Source organism: Anoplopoma fimbria, chromosome 16 (genome assembly GCF_027596085.1).
Source record: "Anoplopoma fimbria isolate UVic2021 breed Golden Eagle Sablefish chromosome 16, Afim_UVic_2022, whole genome shotgun sequence".
Lineage (NCBI taxonomy): Eukaryota > Metazoa > Chordata > Actinopteri > Perciformes > Anoplopomatidae > Anoplopoma > Anoplopoma fimbria.
In genome coordinates, this window is record NC_072464.1 from 3,302,807 (window position 1) to 3,327,527 (window position 24,721).

Below are 24,721 nucleotides of genomic sequence, written 5' to 3' on the forward strand. Positions count from 1 at the left end.
TTACAGTTCAACATCACAGGAATGGTGTGATACTAAACTCCTCATTCAGACCTCTTGGTGTGAGAGTACCAAATGCCCAAAAATCAGGAGCAGAGAGTCATTGTCCCACCTTCTACAAGGACATTTAATAGCCCCAATTACAAAAATATCAGAGTGTTGGGCTTTACATAATGGACAGCTACTGGCCTTAATGCATCATAATACCAAATGGTCCTCCGGGGTTCAGTGATTCTAGTTTTACGGGCTCTTGTTTTTACAATGTATGCAGGACCACAGGAACAATTCAGCATATGTTGCGTTTTTCAAGATATGTCTTTAATGTCTAACCTTTTTGCTTAAGGTGAGGTTGGTTGAAGGTATGTGTTATAAATGTCAAATGGCATTCTTGACAGTTCCCGTATCTGTATCTGTGTGGTCTTTTACATACAACATGAGGAGGGTTATCAAAACATCCTGTCATTGGGTCTGTACCTAAACTATAACAATGAGGTCGGGATGAGGATTCTAGTATCACAACATTCCTATGATGTTGAACTGTAAATGGCAACTTAAGAGACTTCAGGTACTTGATCAGATCATTAGGATGATGTTGTACTCTATGTACTTGATCAGATCATTAGATGATTTTGGACTCCTTCCACCCTTGTTATTTTAATTCCTATATGTTTTAGGGACATCCTATAAGAAATATAGATGTGTCTCTATCTGGATCAAGCCATATAGAAGGTACTACAGCTCCTGGTTTGATTATATTATGTTGTGCCGTGAGGTTCTTTTGGGGCATGGCCACTCAGGGCTTGCCTGTTTGGAATGGGCCAATTGCTCGGCTCCCGGTATTGTTGCTTGATTGCGTTGTCAAGAGGCTTGGCAATTCGGACCGCGTTGTTGTTTGGAATAGCCGGGTCTGAGCATGTGCCTCTTCGGAGCAGATTTTTGATTAATAGAGCAGATTTGAGCGTTGTGTGGAACCACTCATCGCTCATTAAGAGTACAATTGTAACGTTAGTGAATCTAGCATCCAGCAGCAACAGTGAACTGCAGTGAATGAGCTGAGGCCTGTAAAGACCAGCTGTGGAAGGTATGCCTGACTCCGCTATCACTTGTTGATTCAGACGTATTCATATTTACCCTGATGTTTGTCAAATTGCACCTGTTTCGAGACTGCACATCCTGGAGCCCCCCTGCAATACAAGTGTTAAGTAGATTGGATGGACGGTTGTTGAGATGATATGAGGACACAGACAAACAAACATATAGAGATACCTATTTTCAGCGGAATTACATAAGACTATCATTGGAACTGTGTATCTAAGGATGGTGTCTCTTAGTATATGACTCTGAAGAAGAGCATTAGCTCAAAAGGTCACTTGTGGATGTGCCAATAAATTACACTCAAGGGAGCAACAGTGTGCCGACCTGTGTTAATGTCTTCATTGTTGTCTTCTATTGGTCCAGAACCTGCCTTCAACGGTATATGTGCTACCCAAATTGTTTATTAAGAGGCATTGTACTACCATTTATTATATAAAGTTTAGCTTTTTTTCATACAATAATGGTAACATATGCATTTATTATTAGTTTCCTTATATTGAAACGGTAACATTAATCATGACAATAGCCCTTTAAACAGTATTGATTTCTTATTTAATCCCTGATGTCGCTGCCCTGAACACGTGTTTGCAGCATTTTCCTATCGTCATTATTTTGTATTAGAAGCAAAATATCTAATTTAACTTAACAACTCCATCATGCTGTCACTCAAAAACATTTCTCTGGTTCATATTTGAAGAAACAAATGATAAATGTTGCACACACACACACATTTTAGAGCACTGGAGTGTTTATTTCTTCAGGGATTCCTTCTGAGCCACATCTAATCTATGTAAGAGGATGGATTAGGTTATAGATTATTAATCTAAAAATGGATGGGGGTGATGGGCTGGTCGAGCCTCTGGGTTTTGGCTCTGCCACTGTGAACGCTGGGAAATTGATCTGCAGGTCGCTACTTGCTTCATCCTGGTCTATCACGGTAGGAACATCCCACTGGGCCTCAGGGGAGCGTTTATTCAAGTCCTTTCCTACGGCCTGCAGAGAGTTAAATACCAACTTCTAATTGTCACGGAATGAAAGATGAGGCATCATGCGCTGATCTGGTTTTCATCTTGTTAGTCAGCATCCCACAGAAGAAACTTTATTGCCTCGTCACCTCGCTTCACCTTCGGAGCCACTTGAAATGTTTTTTTCATGAGCATTCCTCGCCTTTTTTCTAAGCACTAAGCACTCATTGTGGCAGCTTTATTGTCTGTAGTAAAGGAAGAAAGAGAATGGTTTAATTTACAGACAACCCCAGGTTGTGTAAAGGAAAAGGGGACTACAATGAACCAGGACCTTGCACCTGGACGGATGCTTGTTTGAGGCAAAATCAATTTAAAAAAACGTAAGAGGCCACAGAAGGAACAACAGATTTTTATATTTTAATCGTAAGACTAAGACTGTAGGCGGATAAAAAACAAGTCTTGGTCAGGTTTACAAGCAACAGGTGGCGAGCTTGTTTTTTTCACACATTCCTTTGTTGAGGGATGGAGGCATATTTTTATCTGAATCTGCTGCTCAGTGCAGCGTGATCACACATGTGTGTTAATAACCGCTACAAAAGGTGTCCTGTGATAACCTGTGGCACTCGCACCTGTGGCACCCTGATCACGTCTCCTCACATCGCTGTGGTGTTAATGCATTTTTCAGCAGTGCTCAAGTAAAAAGGCTGCCTCCTATCATTTGGACACTTTATGTTGAGGCCCCTACATTATTAATCAAGGTGCAGTCCAAACCACCAAGCTACTGAGGAAAGCTAGAGCAGGGATTTCAAAGTGGCTGCTGGCTGAGCTTTCAGAGAGAGTCAATGGGTAGCTAAGGCTCCATTTTTATCCTGGATTGATTTGGTCTGTTGCAGTCACACAGGCTCAATTTGTTTGTTCTTTCAGACTGGATAAGTCATTTTGAGGATTTTATTTTTTATTTAAAATAGAGACCTTTCCTTCCACCCTGGTCTCATAATAATGTGCAAAGAAATAGAAATCTAGACAGTAGCATAGAAAGCTGCAGGGATGACGTATGTTTGTAGGCCAACCCCAGAATTAGCATTGGGCCGGTTCCCTCAACAAAAAGTCAATAGGATATTTCCATTGGATTTTGGATTATTTAAAAAAATAAGCTCTGTGGCAAACAAACATTTACGATACTGACACATTTGTTCAGGAAGATATTCTTCACAAATGATCACCACCATCATCTCTTCTTTAGACATCTCTAATATGTATAAACCGGCCCTTTGTTTTGAGGGAACTGATTTTTAGCAGCAGTTCGATTTTTTGATTAGATGTTTAATTTTGCTAGTGGTAGTTACTTTCCAGATGTGTGGCATACACTGGTAAACAGCATCAATCTTACATAGACATTTAGCTGAGGCATTCATATAAATCAAATCTCCATAATCTAAACTGGACAAAAACGTTGCAGTGACAAGCCGCTTTTTCACCTCAAAAGAGAAACAAAATTTGTGCCTGAAGAAGAAGCCCTGCAGATGTGTGGCATACACTGCTGCCAGAGGGAGAGAAACAGCTCTTATACTTTAAGCGTCTGGGCAATTTCTCTTCTTTCTTTCATTTTATGGGATCTGTTCTGAGCAGTATTTGGACATATGTCCAGATCCATGAATGTACACCTGACATTAGTCAATATTTTTCATACAATATGCAGTTTCCATCTTTTTTCAAAAGCTTTATATGCAACACTGCGTCCTCTGAGATGATATCTGTCTTGTTTTGCACATTTTGTTTCAGTATTTGATTTGAGCCAGCGGTCTCCCTAACTTTGATGTATTATTCCTATTGAAGTTCAATGCGGAGTGTAAAAACTTTCACAAGTGTCTTTCGAATCTGTTGCTTTTTGACAGGTCCAAATCCCTGGAAACACCTCAGAGTGACCTGGTTACTGATAACTTCTCCAGAAAATGGGTTTTTGTTTGAGCTATAGGAGCAATAGTTAGTACATATTTAGGAGGTGTGACGTGTGAAATTATTATGGATAGATTTTGCTGTCAGTGAACGCGTTAGAGAGTAAGACACGTCAAGTAATTTCTGTCTCAACTTCACACGATTCACTTGGAAATGGAAGAGAATACACCTGAAAGCTACTCATGAAATCTTCGACCTTAACAACTCTGCGAACGCCCCAAAAAACGATTCTTCATTTAGATGACACTGCCATGCAGGCCAGACACAGGGGATCCTATTTCAGCTGTGGTCAGCGGCAGGGGTTAACCACAGCAAGATTGAATTAGTGTAATGAAATAGATGAAAGTTTAACCAGATGAAATTGATGCTTACATGATCTGCTAGATGTAAGCTCTTTGTTGGAGTCGTTGGGACTACAAATACAATCAGTCCACCTATAGTTGTACAGTGGTACAGAGTGAAGTTTCTCATACCTCATAAACAATCCTTGGCTGATTACAGACCAGGCCTCCAGTTCTGCCGAGTAAAGCCAAAGCAGAAGTGTCTTAAAACGTGCATTCTCTCTACTGACCATCAGGGGGCGACTCCTCTGTTTGTATAGAAGTCTATGAGAAAAAATGACTCTACTTCTCTCTTGATTTATTGCCTAAGTAAACATTGTAAACAAGAGTTCATGGTCTTAATCTCTCATATAAGTATTCTTCAATACAGCATGATGTTCATTTAGTAAATGATGGTCCATTTAGAGTCAAATAGACCATAAAGCAGGGGATGCTTTATGGCGGGGCTACTGTGATTGACAGGTTGCTGTGACTACCAGAGACATATACGATGTCTCCACGTCACTCCTCCTTTTTGGTCCCTGAGACGGCATTTAATGCTCTTAAATAGAAACAAGGTCGAAATAATGCTTTTTAGACATTTAAAACGATAGGTATACTTCAATATGCACGCGTCGGACGCCCCAATTGTAGTTTGTTTGCTCTTGAAATGTATAATGCAATGCTAATGGTAGTTTCATGATGAAACAAGCTTTGCAGTTCATTTCTGTATCTAAAAGCTGCTTGATGAATGTGTTTTCTTTGTTTGCTTGTGTTTAGTCTATTTGCATGTGTTTTTTTAAGCTTCAGAGCGCCAAAGCTTTCATGACCAATGTGGGTGCTTCAAAAGCTCTGCTATGATCAGAGCTCCACTTCTTAGTCACCGTTCCCTGAATGTCACTGTCTGTACTGTTCTCCTGTTCTCCCCGAGTGGCTCTGACACGTCGTCATGCTGCCTTGCTCTGTCACAGAGACGGGCATGTGAAACCGAGTCCTTTAGTATTCCTTGATTTTGATTTTGTTCTGAATGGCTCTGCTCTAGATTGAATTTTGGATGAGAAAAAAAATCTTAGAGTAACTTGTAAGACCCCAGACGAAGTGTGCATCCCCTGAAATGGATTCATGTCTTATTCCATCATTTTCTTTTTCAGTATTTTTTTCACCATACAATCATAATAGCATACAATGTGAGGACGTGAGGTTTAATAAAAGCAAAGACCAATTATCAATAAAGAAGGAAGTCTTTACAGAGCTTAATTAAAGTCATAAACGTGTTGTGTTTTACGACAACAACACATCGATTGTCATGACGTTGACATCATTCTGCATTCTGTCCATCCTGGGAGAAGGATCCCTCCTCTGTCGTTCTCCCAGAGGTTTCTTCCTTTTTTCTCCCTGTTAAAGGGGTTTTTTAGGGGAGTTTTTCCTGTGCCGATGTGAGGGAAGGACAGAGGATGTCGCATGTGCACAGATTGTAAAGCCCTCTGAGGCAAATTTGTAATTTGTGATTCTGGGCTATACAAAATAGACTGAATTGAATTGAATTGAATGACTGATTTGTTACAGGGTTGATTTTATGGTTAAACGTCAATGGGTCCCAGCAAACAGGAATGGCTGTGCATCAGCTGATACTGAGAATAGAATTCTGCGCTCTTTGTCCAGATCTTGAATAATGAGTCACCCAGCAGCATTTTCTGCTCTCCTCAAGGCCACATCTTGTGTCAGCGTCTGTGGTGAGCTACAGCCTGCTGCTCTTACTATAATCGGGTATTTCTCCTCCGCTCAATCAGTAAACACAATGTACAAGTGAGGTATAAAGGCGCGGACAAAATTTAAGGCCTAAACAGACACTGTAGTTAATGGACAAACTCACACTCAGATCAATGCCTTATCATCAAACATGCAAGGGGAAATATATAATTCATAATTCATTATTAATCTTGGAAGTAAACCGTTTTTGAGGTACAGAGTTCTTTTTTTGTGATTAAGACATGTACTGTGAATCTAAATAAGGATAGAAAAAAATAAAAATAGAGCCTTTTTATCAGAAAATCTCCCGGTGAAGAAAAATGTTTTCACTGTTTTTCCACATTTTAGGGAGCACTGCACATGCTCAGTAGATACATCACTTTTCTAGGCTTAGGAAGAGATTTACCAATAAGAAGCCTAGGTGGATTTAGCAATAATTGACCTTATTTGTAGGTGTTAGTGTCCTGTCATCAGTTTGACATCTATCTCTGTTTTAATGGAGATCTATAGGGAAAAAGCTTCTTTTTTTTTGGAGGACCTTGAGTGGCCACTGGCTATACTATATGGCAGTAAAGCTGAGTGGCAGCTCATATCTAGCTCTCTTAGTAAATCCATGGGTGACAACCAAACACTGCTTAATGCTTTTGCTAGTGTCATCATGGATGTCAAAAGTTATAACCAACGTGATGATTGTCTTAGACTTAATATGCTACATTTAGTGCATGTTTGTTTGTAATGATTAATATTAGTTCTCCTTGCAAATTGGCGAGGAATATTAAGTCCTACTATTCATAGTTACCTGTTTTTAGTTGGGAGACTGAGATCTCCCTGAATGAAGTATGGTACCGTCCAGTCGTATTGTTCCGTAGATTGAAGGGCCTTTGTTCTTTACTCTGTCCGAGAGAAGGATGTGTTTTAAGTTATCCAATGTTGACTTCAGCCACCACATACTGATTCTTTGTGTAAGAAGTTCTTCATTTTCATCAATTTGCTCAGTCAATTTTATGTCTTTTCATGGTTTCTTGGTTTGACCAGGCACACTGATGGATGGAGCATTGTGACAGGCTCTGCATAAGGTTCAGCATATTTTGTGCCGTGACCATCTACCCATGAATAACGGCACCCTCTTCCTGCTGCTGTTCACTGCTGCCTGTCCAAGATGGGATTCAATTGATTGAAACATTCATGAATCCCATCAGCCATCAAATGACTTAATGACAGTTAAGTTTAATTGATGGCTTTTGTGTATGCCAGCTCATCCTTAATATAATTCTGAATTCAGTAACCCCCAAGAACATTCATTCATTCATTAATTATCCGTTACTTATCCTATAACCCCTTATCCTGTTGCAGGGGGGCTAGAGCCGATCCCAGCCTACATTGGGCGACAGACTAACGCAGGGCTGAAATATACATAGACAACCATTCACGCTCGCATCCACAACTATGGGCAAACTCCACACAGAAGGCCCATCTTCCCTTGAAGCGACAGTGCTAACCACCACACCACCGAGCTAACAATAGTCATGTTTGTTGTAAACGTTCACAATGATAATTTTTGGGAGAGTGGCTTAAGAGGGAGGCCAGAAGGGACAGGCTGTCAGTCGTTAACTTTCTTGCTAGATTTAGCCACTTTCGGAGCTAGTGGTGCTAGCTACTTTCGTTGGAAAAGAGTCGGCAAAACACTGGGCTGGGTTTATTACGTTGGATCATTTTTAAATTGTAGCATACTCTTGTTGTTTTCTAAAGAATACCAACTCTAGCTTTGATTAATTTGGATTTCCAGATCATTTAACTTCTCTGTAATAATATCTGGCAACGGTCAGAACAGGTGTATTGAGGTGGCTTTTTTATGCTACTAGCTATTGCTGCTTTGTGCTTAAAACCACTTATTTATGTTTTTTTACCTTCCATAAAGCCAGTGGTATTGTGACAAACATGACATATTGAGCTCACTAAAAGTCAGTGAAGTTGTAACCTACCTATTGACACTAGGTGGGGTGAGGATGACTGATGCTTCTGTGTTGCCAGATCAATAACGGTGATTAAATGAGAAGTATCAAGGCTGTGGAGCAGAATTCCTGCCTTGAATTATGGTAAAGTAAAACAGTAAAATGCACAAGTGTAATAATCAAGGAGCCACACTCGAGAGACATCCATGGATTAATAATCACACCATCCTTGTCAGCTCAAGAGAGACAGTGATATAGATGTTGTATATTTCACATACAGCATGCATGGACATGTACGTCTTTGCCCAGGGCAAAGTTTCTTCCACAGGATATTATTTCAGAATCACAGGAAATCTATTGCCAGAGTGCAGAAAGGTGCTCTAACTCTACGAGTATACCCTGAAGGCCACATTACCGCTCCAGTGGGGCAGCAGAGGAAAAGATGGTTCCTGTGGTGGAATATCAGCAGTGTCAGACTCATTTCTATGGCCAGCTATGATACTGTAAATATGCAGGAATGTCTTTTCATTGGCGTGAGTGCAGAGACATATTGCCAGTTTAGCGTTTTCTCTAACAACTGCAAAACATAAAGTTGTTGCACGGTGAACCAGACCTCATACTGTGTGAGCTGTTTTAGCTGCTGGTCATTACAGCGATGTCGTAAAAGAAGGCGGTGAGCAGTATTTCTATGCCTATATTTACATGTATTTTCAACACTAATGTATTCAATCCTTTGCTTAGCGAGACTTCTTTCCACAATAAATATCTACCAAGTGGATACACACGGGATTAAAAATGTGCATCCACCACTAATACATCAATATTCAGATTTTTTTTAGAGATTCCTCTTCAGCTCATTAGGGGCTCCTTCGTTTCAGACAACTCAAGGCATTGAAGCGTGAGCGCCATTGTTGGAGAATTGCACATATATGTAGCTTGAATGCATGTGTGAGTATGTGTGTGCGGGGGAGGCGAAAAAAGCCCAAGAGGAAAATCGTGTTAAAGGGAGGCGAATGGGCGATCTGACAAATGGTAGAGGCCAAGTTTTTCTCCCCTTCCACCCTGAGGCAAGTGTTACGTCAGTTAAGAGAGGGTATGCCCCTTCTCTCCCTGGGTTTCTCTCACTCTCTCACTCTCACACACACACACACACACTGTTCCTGTTTATCTTTCCTTGCTATGGTATCCCTCCCTCTCACACATACATGGTAAAACTGTTATTATTAGTAATGTGAGATTACTCTGTAAAAGCAGCTCTCTTGGGCCGATCTCTTCTGCATCATCCTACTCACTTAGGTAAAATAGAACAGCTTTGGTGAAGCAGAAATCACAGAGTTAGCGCCTTTCTGTACGTGTGGGTGTGTGTGTGACCAAGGTGTGATTTATTTGTATGTCGGCAAGTAATTTGCAGCAGCCATCCATGCTAGGGCATTGATATGTAGACCCCATACACTCTTTAATCATCCAGTTTTGTATTATTTATATCTTTATGTTGTATGCTCTTTAAACAGAGATGCTCATTTTTGTGTGAAAACACATTTGGAGGCGTGTGTACACAATTTTCTGAGAAGAGTCAAGCAGCGGATACCACTACTGAAGGCTGAAGCCATTGAGGAAGTGCAACATCACCGACAGCCGGTAGGTGCTCCAAAGCATCCCTGGCTTCAGTTGTCTCCCATTCAAAAAGCATCAGTTGAGTAATTCTGGTCTCAATCCTTAAATTTAGGCCCTCTAAGATATGTTGTGGTGTTCATTTTGGAAATGATTGATTTGTTTCTAAGATTTCAGGCTTATAGAAAGCACTAATGTCTGCCATTTGGGCAACTTTAGACAGCAGTGATTGACAGTTTGCTCTCCCCACCCTGACATGGACTTTAAGGGCCTCTGTTTCAATAATAATTTGTCCTGCTGTGTTTGTAGTAAGCAGTTGAGAGACACAGACACAACGTTCAGAAATACAGGTCAGAATATAGATTGTATATAAGAAGTTATCGTGACATCACGCATTGGTTTGTGGACTGCTGTTATGAAGCTCTAAGTCCAGCAATTTCACTGTCACCAATATTTTTTTTTCAATCCTGTCAATCCTGTCAATCACAATAAGCCCGCCCTAAAGCATTCCCTGCTTTATGGTCTGTTTGACTCTAAATGGACCATAATTTACTAAATGAACATCATGCTGTATTGAAGAAGACTTGAAACTAGAGATTGAGACCATAAACTCATGTTTATAATGTTTACTGAGGTAATAAATCAATAGTAGAGAGTAGTAGAGTCATTTTCTAAAAAACTTCTATACAAACAGACTTCTTTTTGCAACCGGAGCAAGTTTTAAGACACTTCCAAATTGGCTTCACTCGGCAGAACCAGAGTTTGCCACCTGGGTCAGAAAAACGAAATGGTGCGCCCGACCAATAATATCTGATTACCAGAAAATGGACATTGTGCTTGCTCTCTCCCTCACACGCTCCCTCGGTCACAGTAGCCTACATGAAACTCTCTGAACATGCCGTATGAATTCCCCCTTCCCTCTCACATACTCCGTAGCTCTATCACAGTCCAACGGCTAACTAGCAATAAGCTAGCTAGCCCTTCCAAATATAACCGCATCAAAACAGGATGGCGGCGGTAAAGTAGTAAACACCTCTTGCTTGATTTGATTGGCTGCCTGGGCCAATGTTCAGTGCTGCTTGATAGTGGTACCTTTCATGCATTCACAGTGTAGCTAATGCAGCTAATGTTAGCCTATGGTCTGTATATACAGTGTATTGACATAAGGCTAGGTCAACCAGCCAGGCTGCTAATCATTAGGATGATTCGCTGCAGTGGATGATGCATATCTCCATATTTTTGAACAGAAAGCTGAGAGGGCTTTACAAAATTTTCTCACAATTAGCTTTTAGTTGAAGTGTGTCCACTTTGTTTGCAGCAACACCTCTCTGACACAATTTTGCCAAGTGGAAAAGATGGCACTGGCAATATGCCGCAACTCTGGGCTTTCAACCGTCTTCATTGCCAACCAACAGGTAACGCCACACAAATCGTCTATGGTCAGAGAGGTTGAAAAGCCTATGAACAAAAAAAACTACCATGGTGCACAGCAGTAGGCAGTAAGGCCTAGTATTATATTATAGCATTGGTTCAGGCAGCGCACTGAAGGATTAGCATCAGTTGATTTCAATATGCTTATTATGATTGGCTCAATTGCCAAACATTACACATGCAGAGGGTTGGCTGCTGCTGCTGCTCCCTCCACCACACCAACCTCATGTAGTATTTCGTATATCCTTGTAACTGTTCGGATACACAGCAAGCCTTTTCCGCCAAAGCTGAATTATTTGCTTAGAAAGGTCGATTCCTTAATGTAAGTGACTGCAAAGATTCTGCAGTTGTTGTAGTTTGTCCCGATTACACATACGTCTAAACCCTTAATGTTAGACTTTCATCGTTTGCCCTAAATTCACACTCCTATTTAGATTCACAACTCAACCTCAATCAGTCAAATCTGAATACATCCACATAAACACATCTTCAGATTAAAATTCAGCGTGACTTTAACTTAACTACGAGGATATCATTATTGCAGATGTACAAAGTGACTATACATCCATAAATCTCCTTAGAAATCATTCTCATATATACATAATCAAACTCCAGAACTTGCCTGTGAATCATCATGTTCTCTTCTGTAGTCATCGAGTGATAGTTGTCTATATATCAATGGGTACACTGCAAACAAATATAGGTTGGGAAAAAAAGCAGGGCTCAAGTTGTTATTCACAGAATAACTCACTGACTCCACAGCAGCTAATGCCCTCAGCTATCTGTTGGTTGGATCATCGAGCTGTTTTGGCTGCCGGCGAGATTCCTGCTTACACATTCAGACATAGACACAGCAGCCTCCCATTGGAGTAATTTTTCGGTCCACCTGATTAATGTAAGTATTTGTATTAATTTATTTACACATTTGGGACCGTGAATATTAATCAACATTAATTCAAATGTAAATGTAACAAAACTGACTCATTTTTCATTTTACATTTAAAATACAACCCAGAAAAGGTTCAGTAAAAACAGATCTTTACTATTCCTCAAAGCATTCCAATTTCATCTGGTAAAATCATATACTGTTTGTAAGAGGTGGATCTAGTCATTGTGACGTCACCTATTGGTTTGTGGAGTGCTGTTTTGAAGTGTCGAGTTCAGCGTTTTCCCGTCACCATCTTGGATTAAGGCCGTGGTCATGTTGTTGTTTTTTCTTCCAATATACATCTCTGGTTGCGGCAGAAACCTGTCAATCACCGTAAGCCTTTCCTTGCTTTGGAGGGAGGCCCTGTCAAGGGAATGACTGTCATTGTTGTTGACTTGGCGATTTTCTAGCTAAATTTAGCGTCTTTTGGAGCTAGCGCTGCTCACTACTTTCAGAATTGGACGATGGAAAAGAGTTGCCAACATTAAGCTGTTTTTTTTACGTTGGATGATTTTTTTTTTTTAATCGAGCGTTTCTCAAGATTACAAACCCTAGCTTCTGAGTCATACCAAATACCAACTGCACACCAACAGACAGTGAGGGCCACAAGAGTGATCACTCCGAAGCAGGTCCTCCATTCCTTTGATAAGGTCATATATATTTAGCCTTGGTTTGTTGCCCACCAAATCTAGTGAAAAATTTAAAATAAAGGCTTAACTGTCTACAGCAACTTGTGTATGCATCCGTGCCATTTTGCATCTTCACTGTTTTCCCCAAAGTATTACTTGTTGCATGTTAAACTAAATACATGGCATTGTTCTCATGGATATTGCCTGGTCTGTATATTATATTGCTAATCAGCATGATAATCTTCCCTGCTGCCTGACTGAACAACCCTGTTTCTGCACCTACAAAATTCAAACCACTTGACCAAAATTACATAACATTTTGTAATGTCTACTCTAAATCATGTTATAATAAATCACACAGATTGCAATTGGACTGTATAAGTTACTTATATCAGGGGGTCAATTTGGCCTTCAAGTGGTTAAACTCATGACAACTCATGTTGAAACACAAATAACAAACGTTCTTTATAATAGCACACTTTTTTCTCATTTCATCATCCAATTCTGAAGGACTGGATAGATGATATAATTCCAGTAAACGTCCAAGTTAAGAGCAGTTAAGCTAACAGGCAGATGTTAAAGACAAGGGCATGTTGCTTAAAATACAAAATAAATTATATTGGCTTAATGTGATATGTTAGTCAGCTGAAACTTAAAGTTGTGAATCCCAAAAATATAACAAAAAAAATACATACTGAACACAGTAATGTAACAAATGCTAGTGTTTAAGAGATGTGTTCACTGACTGTTTGTACTAAAGTGCATTTTAACAATGATGTGAGTGCCTATCCCAACTGAACAAAGTGACTGCAATTAGCAAAGTTATTCTTGATTTCCACCTCTAGAGTCTATCCAGCCTAGTCTACACAAACTTACGTCCAGAGACTGCTTTGTCAATTACATTTTGAGGGGAACCTATTTTCTCCTGTATTGCGTTTGGTTGGGGTTTTTCTGCGTAAAGTCTGCGTAATGACGTGGAATTGCACAGTTTTAAGTAAAAACTTTGAATCCCAATTGTTGCACAGCACAGAAGCCCTCTGAAAACCCTGTAAACACTGGCAGAATGAGATTTGATGATGCATTCAATTATATCTGTTTGTGTCTTTTAAATAGTTTTTAGTCATTGCCAAGAATCATGTTATCTATGAGAATGGAAGTGAACTTCTTCCTTACCTTTAGACATACGTCTGTTTGACAATCAAATTAAAGCTTGGTGATTCTCAGTATTGTAGCCTGGTCAGAAAGTAATGGCACTGCAGCAGAGACCACATTATAGAATATATTATTGCTATATGAGATTCATGGAAGTGGAAAGTATGAGACCCCATTCATACTCAATGACCAAGACATTTTCAGTAAAGTTCCCCTCTGAACCAATGGAGAGTACCCAGCTCTGCAACATAAAGCACACTCACCTCTCTGTGAACAATTTAAGCCTGTCTGTTACACAAAACACAATTATCTGAACACTGGACGCACTGTTCAAGACTAGCTGATGTAATTTTGACAGTTCATTGCCTTGCCACTCTGGTGAATTAAAAAATGATATTGAATGACAAGGCAAATAAGGGTTAACACCAGGCAGTGAAGCCGATGCCGAAGTGTCTTAAAGTGGCCCTATTATGCTTTTCCTCCTATTCCCTCTCCTTTAGTGTGTTATATATTTATTTTTACATGTAAAAGGTCCGTAGAGTGTAAAACCTGAAGTCCACGCCTATAATGAGTTACCCTCCCCCTCAGAATCACGGCTCCTGAGCTGCCTGAAACGGCTCCATTGAATTCTCTCCTTCACTTCAGTAACTTAATGAGGTCACAATGTTACAGAAGTGACGTAAAACTCCTTCCTGCTAGTTTGGCCCTCAAACAACAACAGAGAGAGACGGAACTAAAGCTCGGGAGGAAGAGTTTTTGAAATGTGAACCGTTGACCAATCACAACAGAGCGGGCAAGCTGACCAATCAGGGCAGACTTTGCTTTCTGGAGGGAGGAGCAAGCGCTATAAAATTATTTCAGAGAGGGTGAGAAGAGGTTCTGTATGACAGCCAGGATGAGAAAAATGATGAGCATAGGAGGATTATGAGCATTAACGCATTTAAACATGTTGTAACTGGAGATAAAAAATATGCACCCGGAAAATAGCATAATAGGGCCTGTTTAAACTTGCATTCTCTCTATTGACCATCAGGGGGAGACTCCTCTGGTTGCAAAAAGAAGTTCGATTGAATTGAAGTCTATGAGAAAATGACCCTAATTCTCTCTTGATTTATTCCCTCAGTAAACATTGTAAACATGAGTTTATGGTCTCAATCTCTAGTTTCAGGTCTTCTCCAATACAGCATGATGTTCATTTAGTAAATTATGGTCCATTTAGTCAAATAGATCATAAAGCAGGGTATGATTTAGGGCGGGCTAACTGGGATTGACAGGTCCCTGCCGCTACCAGAACCGTGAGCGGCGTCTGTACGTCACTCCTCTGCATTCCAAAAATGTAATTAACAAATTATTGGAAGCAAACAAAAAACATGACAACGTTCAAACCCACAACGCAGAAGGTGTAATCGCCGAACTCAAGGCTTCAAACCGTCAGTCCACAAACCAATGGATGAGATCACGTCTACATCAACTTCTTATATATAGTCAATGGTTAACACACTTAAGAGTTCACCGCCACCGTGATAAGTAATACTTGGACGACTGTCATCGAAAGGCACACAGGAAGTGGCTGGGTGAGAGAAGCAGAAACATACCTATGGCATTTTACAGGCACAGCTTTTTGTCATTGACGATTTTACCAAGAGCAAGTTATTATAATTACAGCACCATCATTATAGCTTGAATAGGTCAGTCTGAATATGCACCAGAAAGCTAGCATTGTTTCTGCAGCTGAAGTACTGTGGTACAGTATGAGTCACCACAAATTACTTTCCAACCTTCAATTTATCTATGAATTCCTGCAGAAACATTATGTTTTGTGAAATAGGTGTAACATTTTAAATGTTGTGGTCAACTGAAAATGGACAGGGTTGCTATTATTCTTTATGTCATCTCTCAGGCAATTTATTTTCATTTTATTATATGGAAAAAAAATGATCCACTTGTGTTGTAGACTTGTAACAAAAGAACCAAAACAAACTACATTCATCATAATTTAACTTATTTTACTTAACATTCATGTAGTCAGATTTCAAGGCCCAGCAAGTGATCACTGGCATTATGATTTCCCTAAACCAATTTTCCCTGATATTTATTGAATTAGAAAGCATTAAATGAATAAGCACATAAATTGGAAATGGAAGGGCTACTTTCCATGAGTGTGAGGCAAGATGATGAATTACCAATCAGCTGAATGCATCCAAATGTCAAACAAGCATGTCTTTGATCCTCTGTGGGCCATTAGCAGGAGCTAATAAAATGTTTATTAAGTATGTTCCCAGTTGACTAGACATTTATCAGTGTGTCAATGCTTCTCCAGTAACAGATTTCTCAGGGGAGCTGCATGATTATCAAGCCACTGTGCTGCTGTCCCTACTGGATCAATAGTATAAGTACACCTCACTCTTCAGCACTGCCCCTACTACTCATATTCCTTCTACTACTAACACTGCTCCTGGTTATACTTCTACTTGGCTAATACTATAGAGAGCTGAAGTGTGAAATCATTTATCTCTGTGATAGCCGCTGCTCCAAAATCTTCAGTGTCTCGTATTAATCTCTCACTAATCTGATGTTTCTCTTATCTGTCTTTCTGAAGATCTGTTTCTGCAGGTAAAATTTGGATTCTGCGATAAATAATCTTTCTAGAATAAGCAAACAAACAAATTAAGTTCCAATTAAATCCACATTAAATAAAAATCGTGTTAACTATATGTGTTAACTAGTAAAGTTGCAGTGTGTAGTATTTGGCGGCATCTAGTGGTACAGTTGCATATTGCAACCAACTGAAACTTTTCCTGTGTGCCAAGCATCTTGGAGAACTGCAGTTGCAGAATTGGCGATGCAAAAATGCAAGTGAAATACAATAGGATTACTTTGAGTCTGGAAGCCAAGATCTCCAAAATGATTCATCAATAGGAACTCCACTGGTTGTCCACACTTATCATGCAAAAGGCATCATTATTTTTAATGAATGCCAGTGGGAGAGAAATACTGAGAAAAAATGACATATTTCAGAAGGAAAATGTAGTTATGATGCCACAACTAATGTGTTTTCTGTTTGTTGTATTCTAACCATATTTCCATGTTGAAAGGAGAAAGAGTGAAGGCGTGAACAAAATGCATTATTATGGCCTACGATGTGATATGACAGGAGGTCAAAAGCTACAGTTCACTGAAGACTCTAGTGATCAAGAGAAGTACACTTGTGTCGCTGCCATGTTTGCGGCCTGTCAGTTCTTAGAAAACAATTCTGTGACTGCATATTTCAAAAAATGTACAAGTTTAGAAATGTAATGTCCTTGACAGGTCAGCCTCCTCAAAAGCAACCAGTAAGTTTATTAATAAAGCCTTTTGATTTGACAACGAACAAGTCTCCAGCTGCCTTTCTTCATCAATCACAGACATACCGTAATCCACTTTCTAGTTATGACCTTCTCATCTGTTCTGCACATAGAAACAGATTCTCAAAATTCCATCTGGAGTAGTCTTCAACCTACGAGCACAGTATTATCATATTGAGGAATTTCAAGACTTTCCATCTGAATTCTGTCTTCAGTATTAAATATTTGAAAAGCCTCCGCCATCAGAGAAATAATGAATTGTGGTCTGATGGTGCAAAGTGCAGGGTCATCACTGAAAGCAACCATTACTGAGGAATCTGCTGCATTCATCTCCAACTTATTATGTAGTCCATTCTTTTTATTACACCTGCACATTTCATGGAGAATACAAGAAAGGATGATTTCTTTTTTCAGGGATGGTACTCGCATTCAATAAAGATGTTGCACGTCTCGTCGGCTCCATCTGTGGTGTGTGTAGCAGTTATGCAGCACTTTGGGGAATCAGGAAACATGACGTATATGAAGTAATACAGCATGAAGGCTCATGCTGAGAGAACATCACTTGTGAGTGAGCAGATGTGGAACATCAATTGGAAAGCTGTAAAAAAAATCAGGTTGACTAACAAACTGGGTTTACAGTAGAGTCTGTCGCTCATAGTATATGTGTATAACAGACCAGTGACAAGCACACGTGAGTATCCATAGGGAAGAACATCTGCACTTTACCATCTGCAAGTTTACTTCTCATCCCACATTCCCTAGAGGTTATTACTCGAGTACCAATGCAAAGGTCTCATCATCAGCCTCTCCTCATCTATCCCGCCGGCTCTCAACCACACCAGAGATATTGAATTTATAAAGTAGGCCTTATTCCCCCCCCGATACCCCAACCCATATTGAAATTTATGCAAATTCATAATGAATCTCAAAAAGCGTTATCAGTCCCGCTGACACTCTCTCCGTGTGGGTAAGTCCCCGGGGAATCCCGTGCTCGGTGACTCTGAAGCAGTTAAGGAACTCCCACAGGGCTGCTGGGGAATTGTGACTCACACATAATCACCACAGTGACCGGAGGAAGGAAGGAGGTTGTCTCGACCAGAAGGTGCTGCTTTAAGTGACGTCATTTTAGCCCCAGTGAGAAGAAGAAGAACTGTTTTACAGTTGTTTGATGGCATATTGTAGTCAAATAATGTCTGAATGAATTATGGATGCATACAACTATGCCAAGCATCAGCTTACAAGACCCCAACAAATAAATCAACAACAACATTTTCATAACTTCATTGTCTGCACAAAAATGCACTGTATGTTACTGAAGAAATCAGAAATGAATTCTAATTAAATTGTTTGCCCTCTTTTTTAGGCTTTGGGGAAACTTTAAGCTTCAAAATGGAACAACCATTCAAATTTTGGATCATTGAAATATTTCAGTTTATTCTTTAGCTATTTCATGAATCAGTGACATTCTTAAATCATCAAGGTATGCAAACTATAAAAGAAAGAAAAGAAAGTTTGACTCATGTCTCGCTTCTCCCAAATTACACAGCTCACACAATCTGCTTTCCTCCTTAATATTTTGTGCAGCTAAAAATCTACTACTACTGTGTACTTTGTATAAATTAGGGCTGCATGATATTTGAAAAAAACGACATAACAAGTTTCTTTTGACAATGTTGCAACATTAAAAGGAGGAAATAGAGGGATATTCTCCCTCCCTTTAAAGCCTGAGACAGTAGATGGGTTAGTCTTTCTTGCAGGAAACTTTTAGTGAAGTTGCCAAGAATGTGCTATCATCCCCAACATTTTAGTTTTTATTTTCCTTGATTTAATCAGTGTTCTACTTCCTCCAACATGTTTGAGAGATGTTTGGAAAAAGGCATCTAATGTTGCAGTTTTTAGATGCAAAGAATTTAAAGTAGCATAATCATCTTCAACATTTAATATTTTACTTTCTTAGATCAGTGTTCAGTATACTGTATGCTCTGGTTCAGGTTAACACTGTTAGCACTGTCAGCAATGTTGCTGTTGTTTGTACTGTTCGCGCTATTAGCACTGTTAGCTGTGGATGTGCTACACATATTCTGGATTTTAGTATTTAACACTTTCAACATTCAGCCGTGGTTCTGTTAAATGTTTATTAGCGTATAGTTCTGATAATAAATGATTGTTTATTATAAAACAAAATTAACGTTATGGTATCTTGGTGTTCTGTCCTCAGGACAATATATAACATATTGTGATAACATTTTCGGCCATATGGTCCAACCCTCGTTTATTATGAAAATGGGCGGGTCCATAGACTCGTTAATTTTCTGACATTGCACGTCCTGAGTTGTGACTATTGCGTACAGACATCCCAATGTGGATGTTGTAACAATATATCAGAAGTCCGTCTATTGTCTGACTGATTGCATGTGAATGCAGCATTGGAAACACTCAGTGCCCTGATGCCTTCAGTTACAACAGTACACCTATTAGACTACATTGTCCTGTGATTTGTGTTGCTAACACCTCTGTATTCTTTTCACCATACTGTGTGGATGATTACCATTGTTCAGCCTAAGAGTCAAATTTTAACATTGTTGTGATTACCAGCAATCTAATTCCCATCCCATTCAGTCTAACACAGCTCCCATTACAAATGCAGTTTTCTTAGCCTGAAATAAAAAATGTACTTTGTTTCATTTTCAGAATGTAATTTGCACTTATGTCTCTACTTAGCATCCCTTTAATACTGAGGCAGCCTCTCATCACGCCTGCACCACTCTCTGCTTTGCCACAGACACAGATGGGCACCGTAGGGGGGGGGATTTCCAACAGCTATATAGCGAGCTCCACAGACCAGGTGTGACATAAGCGCTACAACCTCTCTGCCTTTAGGCCGTGTCTCAGATTAAAACTCTGTCTTGTCGTGGGAGATGCCGCGAAGCGGTGAGATGCCGATGCCGCTTAGTCTTGAAAAATTAGTGCCATCAGCATCTCAGCATCCGAATTAATGAGAACCCGCGGTGCTGAGCCAGGCAGAGGCTGCTCATTTGTCTGGGAACCCATCTCCATTAAACAGCAATAAGGGGAATTCATGGAGCTCCATCAGAGCGTGGGGGTGCGTTGGAGAAGCCCGCATGGGGGGATTCGTAGCACGACTAAGCTCATCACGCTCAGTAATCTCAGATGAAATTAAAAAGCCGTGGACGGCTGCAGAAAAAAAAACCTCTCGCACACTCTTTTCTTTTTTGTTCGTTGTTCCTCCCTCCTCTTTTCCCACTTTACTTTACTTGTTCCTTTCATCTTACAAGCATTGTTTCTAGGCACTGTTTCTTGGCGCTGCTCTTGTCTTGTGTCAGCGCCAACAAGCAAAGTAATAAAGGATAATGTCTCGTGCTGCACTATGCAGCTGATATGGAAAAGTTACAATGTGCCATATGGCTGGGTTGTAATTACAATCATAAACAAAGCAGACAACTGTTACTGTGTTTTATGTTCAGCGTTGTTCACCGTCTTCCACTTGATGTGCCGTGGCGATGGAAGGAACAACTAACCATGCCTTCTGTTCCATTTGGCACAAAATGCGATGTCAGCATGGTACAATGCGCGGGGGGGTGTCATAGTAGGTTTTGGACTGAACTGAGGATATCGCAGCACCACTGTTACAAACATTTTCTTGAGCTGACTGTTTCATGTAGATGCTGGAAAAGAGAAAGCCCCACAGCACCTGGAGTACTCCTGCAATTGTATTTAGATTCATCGATTCGTCAGCTGAACAGCCTCTTGAGGGAATTTTTGGGTTTTCATGGTCCAGCGGATATAATAGAGTTGAAGGGAGAGAAGGTGCACTGGCACAAAAAAAACATTTAAAAACAATTAGCATGTATCATTAGGCAAGATGAGAGGAAAACACCTGAAAGAGCAGCGGGGGGGCTGGGGAGAGGTGTGGAGAGACAGCGAGGATAATAGTAAGGCCCAAGGACATTTGTGTCAAGGAGAAGTCCAGGTCCCCTGCTGATCTGATGATCTCTGTAATGCACCAACATGAATCATCTGACTGCTCTTCATATCATAATCGCTGTAAATGATATATCATGATCCACTGTCATTAGTGCGATGCTCTATTTGCTTCCACTTCATTACTGTCCTTGGTGGCAATAAAAAAAATGACGTTTGATGAGGCATATAACAGCACTTTCAGGCCTAAATTAAAAAGTTGTAATTAAAAAATATTAGAATAATTGCATTGCACCATTGTCCTTCAAAGACACCGTCATCCCAAATGCAGCTGGCTTCGATTAGCTTAGAGCTGCACCAAGCAGCTCTGCCACTTGGAAGCTATAGGCAGTAGGAGTCCAGTGCCAAGACATAATTAGTCATCAGTAAACTGCATATTACTCATGTTTACCAACCCAGGACCATTTTTAGGTGGTCACCTAGGACGCCGCTAGATGAAGGGGGAGCCAAAATCAATGATTTCTTACACTGCACTGAACACCTGGTGTTAGAAAGAGCCTACTGAGAGCAATGGCTGGCTCTTATTTTGCAACTCTGAGGCTCATTTGCTCACACCGCTGCAACAGGACCGTATATAAAAAACAGGTTACTATGTTTTTATGCAAACATCATAATAACAATTCACACCAAGATGAGAATCATAACCAGGATAAAGATCATATGTGCATTGGTGCGCCCTAAACTCCGGTCATGAGGCGTCAGTAGGTTTACCAAAACTCTATAAATTGAGGAGCCTTTAATAAACGATTACACTTTTAAATTAGAATGAAAGTGAGGGTGACCTGAGACGATCCACAGGATCTAAATATGGAGCAATAAATCCATTTGGATTAATAGGTACTGGCTGTAAATCCAGATGTTTGCTCTTGAAATGACAGCTGTCCAAAAGGCCAGTCTGTGTTAAAACACTGGTTGCAGAGCATTTTGTGCAAATGATCCGCTGATCATTTAATGTCAGCGAGGGTTTTCAGATTGCATTTCTGCCTCAACCTCCCCTTCTGCCGAGTGACGCATTTGCAGAAGTGTCTTAAAACTTTCATTGTCTGTACTGGCCAGCAAGGGTGACTCCTCCGGTTGCAAAAAGAAGTCAGATTGTATCATAAAATCAGTCCACAAACCAATGGGTGATGTCACAATGAGTAAGTCCACTTCTTATATACAGTCTATGCTTTTTCCTTGCGAGCTGTTTACCTGCATTCACCCAAAGCCTGCTCAGGATAAACGCACACCAGAACGCTTCTGATGCTAAAATATGAATATGAATGCAGAATTGTCTATGACAAAAAGATCATTTTTAAAAGTCTTTTCCAATTGGATGTAATGCATATTTTTGTGTTTGAAAGTCTCATTTGTTGAATTACTTTTCAAAGTGGTTAAATTCATTTTTATCAGTATTTTTGAACTTCACTGGTTAAAACATGTCAAGTGGCGCAACCACATATTTCTGCAAATATATTTCTCTCCTACCATTCATTTTAACTGAAATATTTTGCAAGTATCCCTTAGAGTGTTTACAGTGCCTAACACATTTATTTTGTGGATGTGTTTTGTATTTTTAATAATTTAACATCATCAGGTTTCTGTATCCTAAGCATCCGATTTTACATATAAACTGGAAAAATTAATGATACAAATATACAAATGAATACATGCAATACAATAGTTATGAACATTATAGTTATCAACTATTTGGTCACTTAAACCTAGAATAGGCTACAGTGCAATGGATTGATTAGATGGTCGGACTGTAATGGATTGTGATTGAGCAACAATTAAGTCTTATTTTGATATATTCACAAAGAAACACCAATTCAAGACAATTAAAAACAACTAATTTAAAAATATTTAAATGCATAAAATCAAATGAAGCTTAGCGAAAGTTCAGTCAGGAAGACTAGCTTTACACTCCTGTTCGTTAATATACTCATTCACTCTGTCACCGTGAATACTCAATCAGGTGATTGGGGGGCGTTCACGTAAAGTTAACCAACCAGTTTCGGCCACGGCTGCCTTTAGCCAATCGCAGCGTTGCTGTCAAACTTTAAAAAGATGCTCTCTGCTGCGGTCAGTTGCCATTGCAGCATAATTCAGACGTGACCCTCCTCCACCCCAGTCACCGCCAGTCATCAGCACAGGCATGATTAGGATTGCAGGAAGTCCCTTCATGATCAACACCACCACCAGTGTCTGGACTCCAGGGGGATTGTGCTTGGCTGATCTCAGCGTTGGGCCCCTCTGATATACGGATTGGCCATGGAGTCCAATAGCCAAAGACTTTGTACTATTCATTCTTATGCTTGTGTAATAAATTATTGTTACATTTTATTGAAGTCTCTCCTGATTGAAATGTATTAACACAATTAAGTGTGTGTACTAAAGCTGTCCTAGTCATGAGTGAGCCGTGTGTGTTGTCAATTAAGAGGCTCTGAGATCACATGGAACTCCTCCGTGTTTGATAAGAAAATTATTATTTCAAAACCTGGAAAGTCTGACTACTTTATAAAAGGAAGAACTGACAGCCATGTTTGTTGTTTACCTTCATAATGATAGCTTTGTGGGAGTGTCTCTGGAGGGAGGCCTGAAGGGACGGACTGTCAGTGTTAAAGAGGTGGACACTTTCTTATTCGTCTAGTCTAGTGCTGCTATTTTCAATGGAAAAGCAAATCTACCATACTTTTGCTAGTTTCTCATCATTACCAACCCTGCCTTTAACTTAAAACTATTAAACGATTTATAAATTCAGTAAATAATCTTAGGACTTGAAATATAATATCATATAGTGACATTCCTTACAGTTGCGCCAACTGACTTACTGGTTGCGCCACCTGACTTTTGCGACTTTATTCAGGCATCTACTTTGACTCCTGTATTAGTTTTTGTTCTTGTTAGCAAATCCATGCATGTCATTTTTAAATACTATACAGAGTTATATGATAATATAGCATTTTACTAGTTTAACAGTGGTTGTACCATCTGACAGGGAAAGTGTACCAGCCAACCTGTAAGTTAAAAGTCGCTGTTTTTATCAATATTTGAGAGGGATCTTCAAAACATTTTCAGTCAGCCATAAAAGTTAGTTGAGATCCTCTTGATGATGCTATATCCTGGAAACTGTTGTGTACTTTAATATTAAAATAAAAGTCCCATATTTACAGTTGTGCCACCCTGACATTTGAAGCATGCAAATTGTTGGACAAAAGTTTTTAAATTGTCTCAATTGCTTTGAACTATAGGTACTTGTACAATTCGGTTCATTTGAAAGATTTCAATAAAACATGCAATTGTATAATTTTTTTATTTATAATCATTAAATGTAATTTGTTTTATAGTTTTTTTAGTCTGTTCATTTGCTCGGACGGGTGCGCCGCCTGACATTTTCAGGGTTTGAGATGCCAAAACATAAATGAATATATATTATTTGAATGTACTGAAAATGTGTTCAAACTCAATAGCTTTTATTCAATGAAATGATAGAATTATTTTAAAAGGAAATAATGGGCTCGGACACAGAAATATGGACGTCATGTCATTGACCCTAACAGAGATTAACCCTCTATAAAGTGCTGCTGTTTTGTTAATGCTGAGGTGGT